At 41.5% G+C, this 12493-nt stretch overlaps 1 protein-coding gene across 7 annotated transcripts in view; it reads right to left on the bottom strand.

The window, feature by feature from the left end:
• Window positions 1-12493, bottom strand: part of DPP6 (dipeptidyl peptidase like 6) — a 1166688-nt gene that overhangs the window by 650710 nt on the left and 503485 nt on the right. The gene's annotated exons all lie outside the window — the stretch shown is intronic.

Raw genomic sequence — 12493 nt, 5'->3', positions numbered from 1 at the left:
AACTGTCAGCTTGATTGGAATGAAGGATGCAAAGTATTGCTTCTGGGTGTGTCTGTGAGGGTGTTGCCAAAGGAGATTAACATTTGAGTCAGTGGACTGGGAGAGGCAGACCCACCCTCAATGTGGGTGGGCACCATTGGATGTAATCAGCTGCCAGCATGGCTAGAATAAGGCAGGCAGAAGAAGGTGGGAGAAGCCGACTTGCTGAGTCTTCCCGCCTTCCTCTTTCTTCCGTGCCGGATGCTTCCTGTCCTTGAACATCAGACTCAAGTTATTTGGCTTTTGAACTCTTAGACTTACACCAGTGGCTCTTGGGCCTTCAGCCACAGACTGAAGGCTGCACTGTCGGCTTCCCTACTTTGGAGGTTTTGGGACTCGGACTGAGCCACTACTGGCTTCCTTGCTCCTCACCTTATGGATGGCCTATCGTGGGACTTTACCTTGTGATGGTGTGAGTCAATTCTCCTTAATAAACTCCCTTTTATATATACATATATCCTATTAGCTCTGTCCCTCTAGAGAACCCTGACTAATATACCATCTTACCTCCCTAGGAGACCTGCACAGCTTTGTTGACTGCCTTTTAGGTGATCAGTTCCTTAACGGCTTCACGGCTTTGCTAGTTTCTCCCATATCTGTTTTTCCATCAATCTCAGAGCATAGCATTCACCAAAGCTCATCATCTTCCAAACCATCTGTAGCTTTTCCTCTGAAATAAGTAGCTCTCGTGAAACATCCTAATGTTAATTTGGGCAGGTACAGTGAACCTTTCTTTGACAACTTTCTCCCAGACTGCTATAAGGCTGTAATTATTCTTGATCATTAAGGGAAGAGCAACTCAAAAATAACAGCATTCCCGCAGTCAGCCAGACTCTCATGAAGATTTTCGCATTTGCTCTGCAAAATACCTTGTGTGATTATTCCCATCCACAAATGGAGAAAATGAGGCTCAGACAGGTGCCATAATTTCTGGAAGTCCACTCACTTGGGTGGGGCTACCCTTTGGGACTAGGGATGCTCCTTTTGAATCTCAGCACTGCCCACATTGCTTCTCAATACTCCTAGATGTTGTCCTTTACGCAGCCAAGCTTTGGAATTTTGGAACTGGTGGACTAGCCTATGTGCCTCCAGGCAACGATTACCCTCAGCACACACCCCACTCCCGGCACGGTGCCTTCAATCCTGGCTCTTCTGGCCTCTTTTCTCACTTCTCTCTTTTCCTTCGTCTTGATGGGGACTTTGTTCAGTCAAGAGACTAATTTTTCTCTTTGCCAGGTATAAGCCACCAGGGAAGAATGCATTTAGAAACAGGCAAGACATTTTTTCCATTAAATAAAGCTGTCTGAATTCATCTTTGCGAAAAGCATTTCTTTCCAACTAGGTAGAAACACCCGTTTTTCTATAGTTCCCACACAGGAACAGAAAAAGGAAGGAAATCCATTTGTTTTTTTTTTTTTGTTTGTTTGTTTTTTTTTTTTTTTTTTTTTTTTTATTATACTTTAAGTTCTAGGGTACATGTGCATAACGTGCAGGTTTGTTACATATGTATACTTATGCCATGTTGGTGTGCTGCACCCATCAACTCGTCAGCACCCATCAATTCATCATTTATATCATGTATAATTCCCCAATGCAATCCCTCCCTCCTCCCCCCTCCCCCCTCCCCATGATAGACCCCAGTGTGTGATGTTCCCCTTCCCGAGTCCAAGTGATCTCATTGTTCAGTTCCCACCTATGAGTGAGAACATGCGGTGTTTGGTTTTCTCTTCTTGTGATAGTTTGCTAAGAATGATGGTTTCCAGCTGCATCCATGTCCCTACAAAGGACGCAAACTCATCCTTTTTTATGGCTGCATAGTATTCCATGGTGTATATGTGCCACATTTTCTTAATCCAGTCTGTCACAGATGGACATTTGGGTTGATTCCAAGTCTTTGCTATTGTGAATAGTGCCGCAATAAACATACGTGTACATGTGTCTTTGTAGTAGACTAATTTATAATCCTTTGGGTATATACCCAGTAGTGGGATGGCTGGGTCATATGGTACATCTAGTTCTAGATCCTTGAGGAATTGCCATACTGTTTTCCATAATGGTTGAACTAGTTTACAATCCCACCAACAGTGTAAAAGTGTTCCTATTTCTCCACATCCTCTCCAACACCTGTTGTTTCCTGACTTCTTAATGATTGCCATTCTAACTGGTGTGAGATGGTATCTCATTGTGGTTTTGATTTGCATTTCTCTGATGGCCAGTGATGATGAGCATTTTTTCATGTGTCTGTTGGCTGTATGAATATCTTCTTTTGAGAAATGTCTGTTCATATCCTTTCCCCACTTTTTGATGGGGTTGTTTGTTTTTTTCTCGTATATTTGTTTGAGTTCTTTGTAGATTCTGGATATTAGCCCTTTGTCAGATGAGTAGGTAGCAAAAATTTTCTCCCATTCTGTAGGTTGCCTGTTCACTCTGATGGTAGTTTCTTTTGCTGTGCAAAAGCTCTTTAGTTTAATTAGATCCCATTTGTCAATTTTGGCTTTTGCTGCCGTTGCTTTTGGTGTTTTAGACATGAAGTCCTTGCCCATGCCTATGTCCTGAATGGTACTACCTAGATTTTCTTCTAGGGTTTTTATGGTATTAGGTCTAACATTTAAGTCTCTAATCCATCTTGAATTAATCTTCGTATAAGGGGTAAGGAAAGGATCCAGTTTCAGCTTTCTACTTATGGCTAGCCAATTTTCCCAGCACCATTTATTAAATAGGGAATCCTTTCCCCATTTCTTGTTTCTCTCAGGTTTGTCAAAGATCAGATGGCTGTAGATGTGCGGTATTATTTCTGAGGACTCTGTTCTGTTCCATTGGTCTATATCTCTGTTTTGGTACCAGTACCATGCTGTTTTGGTTACTGTAGCCTTGTAGTATAGTTTGAAGTCAGGTAGCGTGACGCCTCCAGCTTTGTCCTTTTGACTTAGGATTGTCTTGGCAATGCGGGCTCTTTTTTGGTTCCATATGAACTTTAAAGCAGTTTTTTCCAATTCTGTGAAGAAAGTCATTGGTAGCTTGATGGGGATGGCATTGAATCTATAAATAACCTTGGGGAGTATGGCCATTTTCACGATATTGATTCTTCCTATCCATGAGCATGGTATGTTCTTCCATTTGTTTGTGTCCTCTTTGATTTCACTGAGCAGTGGTTTGTAGTTCTCCTTGAAGAGGTCCTTTACATCCCTTGTAAGCTGGATTCCTAGGTATTTTATTCTCTTTGAAGCAATTGTGAATGGAAGTTCATTCCTGATTTGGCTCTCTGCTTGTCTGTTACTGGTGTATAAGAATGCTTGTGATTTTTGCACATTGATTTTGTATCCTGAGACTTTGCTGAAGTTGCTTATCAGCTTAAGGAGATTTTGGGCTGAGACGATGGGGTTTTCTAAATATACAATCATGTCATCTGCAAACAGGGACAATTTGACTTCTTCTTTTCCTAACTGGATACCCTTGATTTCTTTCTCTTGCCTGACTGCTCTAGCCAGAACTTCCAACACTATGTTGAATAGGAGTGGTGAGAGAGGGCATCCCTGTCTTGTGCCAGTTTTCAAAGGGAATTTTTCCAGTTTTTGCCCATTCAGTATGATATTAGCTGTGGGTTTGTCATAAATAGCTCTTATTATTTTGAGGTATGTTCCATCAATACCGAATTTATTGAGCGTTTTTAGCATGAAGGGCTGTTGAATTTTGTCAAAAGCCTTTTCTGCATCTATTGAGACAATCATGTGGTTCTTGTCTTTGGTTCTGTTTATATGCTGGATTACGTTTATTGATTTGCGAATGTTGAACCAGCCTTGCATCCCAGGGATGAAGCCCACTTGATCATGGTGGATAAGCTTTTTGATGTGCTGCTGAATCCGGTTTGCCAGTATTTTATTGAGGATTTTTGCATCAATGTTCATCAGGGATATTGGTCTAAAATTCTCTTTTTTTGTTGTGTCTCTGCCAGGCTTTGGTATCAGGATGATGTTGGCCTCATAAAATGAGTTAGGGAGGATTCCCTCTTTTTCTATTGATTGGAATAGTTTCAGAAGGAATGGTACCAGCTCCTCCTTGTACCTCTGGTAGAATTCAGCTGTGAATCCATCTGGTCCTGGACTTTTTTTGGTGGGTAGGCTATTAATTGTTGCCTCAATTTCAGAGCCTGCTATTGGTCTATTCAGGGATTCAACTTCTTCCTGGTTTAGCCTTGGGAGAGTGTAAGTGTCCAGGAAATTATCCATTTCTTCTAGATTTTCTAGTTGAGTTGCGTAGAGGCGTTTATAGTATTCTCTGATGGTAGTTTGTATTTCTGTGGGGTCAGTGGTGATATCCCCTTTATCATTTTTTATTGCATCTATTTGATTCCTCTCTCTTTTTTTCTTTATTAGCCTTGCTAGCGGTCTGTCAATTTTGTTGATCTTTTCAAAAAACCAACTCCTGGATTCATTGATTTTTTGGAGGGTTTTTTGTGTCTCTATCTCCTTCAGTTCTGCTCTGATCTTAGTTATTTCTTGCCTTCTGCTAGCTTTTGAATGTGATTGCTCTTGCCTCTCTAGTTCTTTTAATTGTGATGTTAGAGTGTCCATTTTAGATCTTTCCTGCTTTCTCTTGTGGGCATTTAGTGCTATAAATTTCCCTCTACACACTGCTTTAAATGTGTCCCAGAGATTCTGGTATGTTGTATCTTTGTTCTCATTGGTTTCAAAGAACATCTTTATTTCCGCTTTCATTTCGTTATGTACCCAGTAGTCATTCAGGAGCAGGTTGTTCAGTTTCCATGTAGTTGAGCGGTTTTGATTGAGTTTCTTAGTCCTGAGTTCTAGTTTGATTGCACTGTGGTCTGAGAGACAGTTTGTTATAATTTCCGTTCTTTTACATTTGCTGAGGAGTACTTTACTTCCAATTATGTGGTCAATTTTGGAATAAGTGCGATGTGGTGCTGAGAAGAATGTATATTCTGTTGATTTGGGGTGGAGAGTTCTATAGATGTCTATTAGGTCCGCTTGGTGCAGAGATGAGTTCAATTCCTGGATATCCTTGTTAACTTTCTGTCTCGTTGATCTGTCTAATGTTGACAGCGGAGTGTTGAAGTCTCCCATTATTATTGTATGGGAGTCTAAGTCTCTTTGTAAGTCTCTAAGGACTTGCTTTATGAATCTGGGTGCTCCTGTATTGGGTGCATATATATTTAGGAGAGTTAGCTCTTCCTGTTGAATTGATCCCTTTACCATTATGTAATGGCCTTCTTTGTCTCTTTTGATCTTTGATGGTTTAAAGTCTGTTTTATCAGAGACTAGGATTGCAACCCCTGCTTTTTTTTGTTCTCCATTTGCTTGGTAGATCTTCCTCCATCCCTTTATTTTGAGCCTATGTATGTCTCTGCGTGTGAGATGGGTCTCCTGAATACAGCAGACTGATGGGTCTTGACTCTTTATCCAGTTTGCCAGTCTGTGTCTTTTAATTGGAGCATTTAGTCCATTAACATTTAAGGTTAATATTGTTATGTGTGAACTTGATCCTGCCATTATGATATTAACTGGTTATTTTGCTCGTTAGTTGATGCAGTTTCTTCCTAGCCTCGATGGTCTTTACATTTTGCCAAGTTTTTGCGATGGCTGGTACCGGTTGTTCCTTTCCATGTTTAGGGCTTCCTTCAGGGTCTCTTGTAAGGCAGGCCTGGTGGTGACAAAATCTCTAAGCATTTGCTTATCTGTAAAGGATTTTATTTCTCCTTCACTTATGAAACTTAGTTTGGCTGGATATGAAATTCTGGGTTGAAAATTCTTTTCTTTAAGAACGTTGAATATTGGCCCCCACTCTCTTCTGGCTTGTAGAGTTTCTGCCGAGAGATCTGCTGTTAGTCTGATGGGCTTCCCTTTGTGGGTGACCCGACCTTTCTCTCTGGCTGCCCTTAAGATTTTTTCCTTCATTTCAACTTTGGTGAATCTGGCAATTATGTGTCTTGGAGTTGCTCTTCTGGAGGAGTATCTTTGTGGCGTTCTCTGTATTTCCTGAATTTGAATGTTGGCCTGCCCTACTAGGTTGGGGAAGTTCTCCTGGATGATATCCTGAAGAGTGTTTTCCAACTTGGTTCCATTTTCCCCCTCACTTTCAGGCACCCCAATCAGACGTAGATTTGGTCTTTTTACGTAATCCCATACTTCTTGCAGGCTTTGCTCATTTCTTTTTCTTCTTTTTTCTTTTGGTTTCTCTTCTCGCTTCATTTCATTCATTTGATCTTCAATCGCTGATACTCTTTCTTCCAGTTGATCGAGTCGGTTACTGAAGCTTGTGCATTTGTCACGTATTTCTCGTGTCATGGTTTTCATCTCTGTCATTTCGTTTATGATCTTCTCTGCATTAATGAGTCTAGCTGTCAATTCTTCCACTCTTTTTTCAAGATTTTTAGTTTCTTTGCGCTGGGTACGTAATTCCTCCTTTAGCTCTGATAAGTTTGATGGACTGAAGCCTTCTTCTCTCCTCTCGTCCAAGTCATTCTCTGACCAGCTTTGATCCGTTGCTGGTGATGGGCTGCGCTCCTTTGCAGGGGGAGATGCGCTCTTATTTTTTGAATTTCCAGCTTTTCTGCCCTGCTTCTTCCCCATCTTTGTGGTTTTATCTGTCTCTGGTCTTTGATGGTGGTGACGAACTGATGGGGTTTTGGTATAGGTGTCCTTCCTGTTTGATAGTTTTCCTTCTGACAGTCAGAAGGACTCTCTGTTGGTCTGTTAGAGATTGCTTGAGGTCCACTCCAGACCCTGTTTGCCTGGGTATCAGCAGCAGAGGTTGCCGAAGATAGAATATTGCTGAACAGCGAGTGTACCTGTCTGATTCTTCCTTTGGAAGTGTCCTCTCAGGGGTGTACTCCACCCTGTGAGGTGTGGGGTGTCAGACTGCCCCTAGTGGGGGATTTCTCCCAGCTAGGCTACTCAGGGGTCAGGGACACACCTGAGCAGGCAGTCTGTCCGTTCTCAGATCTCAACCTCCGCGTTGGGAGATCCGCGGCTCTCCCCAAAGCTGTCAGACAGAGTCGTTCGCGTCTGCACCGGCTCCCGCTACTTCCCCTGTTGGTCTTCAGCTGTGCGCTGTCCCCAGAGGTGGAGACTACAGAGACAGGCAGGCTTCCTTGAGCTGCTGTGAGCTCCACCCAGTTCGAGCTTCCCAGCGGCTTTGTTTACCTACTTAAGCCTCAGCAATGGCGGGCGCCCCTCCCCCAGCCTCGCTGCTGCCTTGCGGATAGATCGCGGCAGACTGCTGTGTTAGCAGTGAGGGAGGCTTCGTGGGCGTGGGACCCTCCCGGCCAGGTGTGGGATATATTCTCCTGGAATGCCTGTATGCTTACAGCGCAGTATTGGGGTGGGAGTTACCCGATTTTCCAGGTGTTGTGTGTCTCAGTTCCCCTGGCTAGGAAAACGGATCCCCTTCCCCCTTGCGCTTCCAGGTGAGGCGATGCCTCGCCCTGCTTCAGCTCTCGCTGGTCAGGCTGCAGCAGCTGACCAGCACCGATTGTCCGGCACTCCCTAGTGAGATGACCCCAGTACCTCAGTTGAAAATGCAGAAATCACCGGTCTTCTGTGTCGCTCGCGCTGGGAGTTGGAGACTGGAGTTGTTCCTATTCGGCCATCTTGCTCCGCCCCCGGAAATCCATTTGTTTCCTACTTGAATTCACAGGCAGAAAATGAAGCCAACCATGCCTTTGTCAAAAGTTTCTGAGATAAACTCTCTGGGCAATGCACACCAGTAGCCAGCCCCTGCACACACACCCCCACACCCTCCCATATGCAGGTCCACTCTGCAGGTGTCGACACAGAGAGACCATTCCTGTTTCCATTAGAGGAGATGGCATGAAAAATGAGAACCAAGGCTGCCCATCTGTAGCAAGACGAGCTGCTGACAAAACCCCTCAGACACCGAGTTGAAGAAGGAAGGGCTTTATTCGGCCGGGAGCATCTGCAAGACTCACGTCTCAAAAAAACCAAGCTCCCTGAGTGAGCAATTCCTGTCCCTCTTAAAGACTCACAACTCTCAGGGGGTCCACGTGAGAGGGTCGTGATCGATTGAGCAAGCAGGGGGTATGTGACTGGGGGCTGCATGCACCAGTAATCCGAACGCAACAGAACAGGACAGGGATTTTCACAGTGCATTTTTACAATGTCTGTAATCTATAGATAGCATAACCGATGAGGTCAGGGGTGGATCTTTAACTAACAGACTCAGGGTGTGGTGCCGGGCTGTCTGCCTGTGAATTTCATTTCTGCCTTTTAGTTTTTACTTCTTCTTTCTTTGGAGGCAGAAATTGGGCATAAGACAACATGAGGGGTGGTCTCCTACCTTACATCCAGCCTCCACCATCTAGACTCTAGAGGATCTGAGACAAAATTCTAGCAGCCTGCCAAGCTTCTGAAATCATATGCAAAACTGTGTGCATATGTGTGTAGTCATATGGGAATGTATCTGAGGACAGGCTCTGTGGCACTGTACACATTCTGAAGAAGCCATGACCTACAAAAGGCTGTGAGTAGCATACCTTTACCTGGAACCACACAAAAGCTCCCGTCCTCCCCACTGCCTAGACAAGCGTGAAACAAAATCCCTGAAACACTGAAGCATGATTTTTATAACAGCTGAAGAAAATGCTCATGAAAGAATCAGGATTCTTTGATATTTAAACTCTCTCAAATATCTTAGACAGAAAGGCAGAACACCGGATGTCTGCAAAAGTAATTATTTGTGCAGTTGTCAGGTAATCTTTTCAAAAGCAATTTTATTATCTCGCAGGCTAATAGTTTCTCTGGGTTAATTAATAGGTTAATTGATCTTTTTCATTTGCTCTAAAATTAAAGCTCCTTTCCTAAAGAAAGTTAGATTTGATTTCTAAAAACAAATAGGATGCTTGTCTTTGACGCACAAAACCAGAAAATGGCCTCCTGCTAACATATTGAAAGAGAAAGCCGCATTTTTGACTAAGCTATTTACCCTTTACTCCCATTAGTTTCCTGATGAACACCAGTGCTTTGTCATACTCTGAAATGGTAACAAAAAAGCAGATTATAATAATTGTCAACCCTACTGTGAGTTTTCAACACTTGTAGGTCCCCAGATTCTTATCTATGGCTCTTAGAGGTACCCTATTCACAACTATATTCTAGGATCTGGGTAACCCAGTTTTATAATTAATAGGCTTAAAGAAAGGAGGCACATGCCAAGACATGTCCCCTTTTTCTTTCCTTGAAGTAAAATTTACATACAGTGAAATGCACAGATTTTAAATGTACAATTCAATGCTTTTTTTTTTTTTTTTTTTTTTGAGACGGAGTCTCCCTCTGCCACCAAGGCTGGAGTGCAGTGGTGCAATCTCAGCTCGCTGCAACCTTCGTCTCCTGGGTTCAAGTGATTCTCCTGCTGCAGGCTCCTAAGTAGCTGGAATTACAGGTGCACACCACCACATCCAGATAGTTTTTGTATTTTTAGTAGAGAAGGGGTTTCATCATCTTGGCCAGATTGGTCTCAGACTCCTGACCTCAAGTGATCCACCTGCCTCAGCCTCCCAAAGTGCTGGGATTACAGGTGTGAGCCACAGCACCCAGCCTAATTCAATGACTTTTGACAAACGCACATGATCATTTGGGTGCATACCCTCAAATGTATATATTCCAGTTAAGACATAAGACATTTTCTCATTTCCCCGATGTATGTGATTTCCCCTGACAAGTCAGTTCCACCCCCACCCTACCATAGTAATCACTGTTCTGACTTCTCTCCCTGTTCTGGGACTTCTTACTGAATTACAGAGCACATCCTTTTTTGCCTGGCTTCCTTCATGCCAGGTGTGAAATTCATGTCTAAGACTCATCCCTATTGTCATACGTGTTAGAAGCACAGCCTTCTTTCTTGTTCACTTTAATGGTCTGAATGTTTGCGCCCCACCAAAATTCCTAGGTTGAACTCCTAACCCTCATTGTGATGGTATTTGGAGGTGGGGCCTTTGGAAGCTGATTAGGTCAAGGAGGGGGAGCCTTTGTGAATGGGATGAGTGCAGTTACAAAGGGGCCCCAGAGAGCTCTCTTGCCCTCTTTCTGCCATGTGAGAACACTGTGAGAAGAAGGCAGCCTGTAACCTGGTAGAGGCCCCTCACCAGAACCCAACCATGCTGACACCCTGGTCTCAAACTTCCAGCCTACAGAATGGTGAGAAATACATTTCTTTTGTTTATAAAACACCCAGTCTATGCTACTTTGTTATATAGCAGCCCAAACCGACTAAGACAGTAACAGTTCATTGTATGAATAGATCACAATTATTTATTATCTGGTTGAAAAACACCTGGGTTCTTTCTAGTTTGAAGGTATTATGAATAGGGCTGCTATAAACTTTCCTGTACAAGTCTTTTTATGGACATGTTTTCATGGCTTTTGGGCAAATACCTAAGAGTGCATTAGACTGCAGTAGGGCACTGTATACTCCGCTTTATAAGAAACTTCCAAACAATTATCCAAGTAGTTGTACTTATTATAGACCTCTCTCCCACCAAGAACGTATGAGCATTTGTGTTGTTTCACATTGTGCCAATATTTACTGTTGTCAACCTTCTTGATTATAACCATTCCAGTGGGTTTTACAATGTTCCCTCAGTATGGTTTCAGCTGGCATTTCCTGGTGATTAATAATTTTAGGCACCATTTCATGTGCTTATTGACCATTTAGCTATCTTCTTTGGTAAAGTGTCTGTTCAAGTATTTTGTCCATTATAAATTATTGATTTGTAGGAATATTTATATATTGTAGATACAAGTCCTTTGTCACACAATTGAATATAATTTTTCTAATATGTTACTTGATGATTTTTTTTTTTTTTGAGACACAGTCTCACTCTGTCTCCCAGACTGGAGTGCAGTGGTGCAATCTCAGCTAACTGCAACCTCAATCTCCCAGATTTAAGGGATTCTTCTGCCTCAGCCTCCTGTGTAGCTGGGACTACAGGCACACCCCACCACACCCGGCTAATTTTTGTATTTTTAGTAGAGATGGGGTTTCACCATGTTGGCCAAGCTGGTCTCAAACTCCTGACCTCAAATGATCCGTCGACCTCGGCCTCCCAAAAATGCTGGGATTACAGGCGTGAGCCACTGCGCCTGGCCCTTGATGATTCATTTTAGCAATGTCTTTTGATGAGCAGAAATTTTTATTTTGATAAAATTCAATTGATCAATTTTTTTATGGTAGAAACTTTTTGGGTTCTACCTGAGAAGTCTTTACCAGCCCAAAAGTTGTAACATTTTCCATTCTTTTCTTCCACATGCTTCGTATTTTCAGCTTTTATATTTAGATATATGATCCATCTAAAATTAATTATTGTGAGGTAGAGGTTAAAGTTCATTTTTCCCCATAATTTCATCTTAGGCCTTCCTACTTTATCAAAAATCAATGGTTGTATATCTGTATGTCTAATTCTGGACTCTTCAGAAATGAGTTCCATTGATTATTTGCCTTTCTTATGCTAATACCACACTTTATTGCTGTAACTTTATAGTAAATCTTGAAAATAGGTTGTGGAAGTTCTTGAAATTTGTTCTTTTTTTCAAGACTGTTTCAGCTATTCTAGGATTGTTTAATTCCTATGCAAATTTTAGAATCTGCTTGTCAATTTCTACTACCTTGTTGGAATTTTCATGACCATGTATTAAACCCATAAATCAATTTCAGGAGAATTGATATCTTGACAATATCGATTCTCCTCATTTATGTACGTTGTCACCATTATTTGTCAGTTTTCTATCTTATTTTTTCTGTCACATTTTCTTCTCTCTACTTTCTAGAGGTTTGTTTTGTATTTATTTTTCTAACTTCTTGAAGAAAAAGTTTAGATAATTGATTTTATCCTTTTTTTCCCCTATTTAAACAATGAAAGCTATAGTTTCTCAACAAGCACTACTCTAGCTGTATCAGAAAGCCTTGACATATTTTCTTTTATTACAGTTTAGCTTAAAATATGGAATAACTTACCCCTATACTTTCTTTGACCCATGGGTTAGGAGAGTATTGTTAATTTCCTAAACATGTTGGGCTTTTTCTAAATATCTTATTGTTTTGGATTTCTAACCTAATTTTCTTGTGGTTAAAGAACATAATCTTTAATACTTACTGTTGTTATATTATGTATCAAGATAAAGTGAGTTCTACTTGCACTTTAAAAATACATATTCTGCAATTATTGGAATAATCTGTAAATGTCAAGTCAAGACGACTATGTACTTTAAATATTCTATATATTTACTGAAATTATGCCTAATTGTTCTAACAGTTACTGAGTGAGAATGTTAAAATATCCAAGTATCTGTGAATTTATCAAGTTCCGTCAGTTTTTTACTTCAGGTATTTCAAAGCTCAGCTATGGTATACATATATGTTTTTATTTTTATATCTTTCTAATAAGTTAACCATTTTATTATGAATAGATATCTCTCTTTTC

The sequence above is a fragment of the Rhinopithecus roxellana genome, chromosome 6 (genome assembly GCF_007565055.1).
Source record: "Rhinopithecus roxellana isolate Shanxi Qingling chromosome 6, ASM756505v1, whole genome shotgun sequence".
Taxonomy (NCBI): domain Eukaryota; kingdom Metazoa; phylum Chordata; class Mammalia; order Primates; family Cercopithecidae; genus Rhinopithecus; species Rhinopithecus roxellana.
Note: the sequence above shows the minus strand (reverse complement) of the source record. Positions and strands in the feature narration are given on the sequence as shown.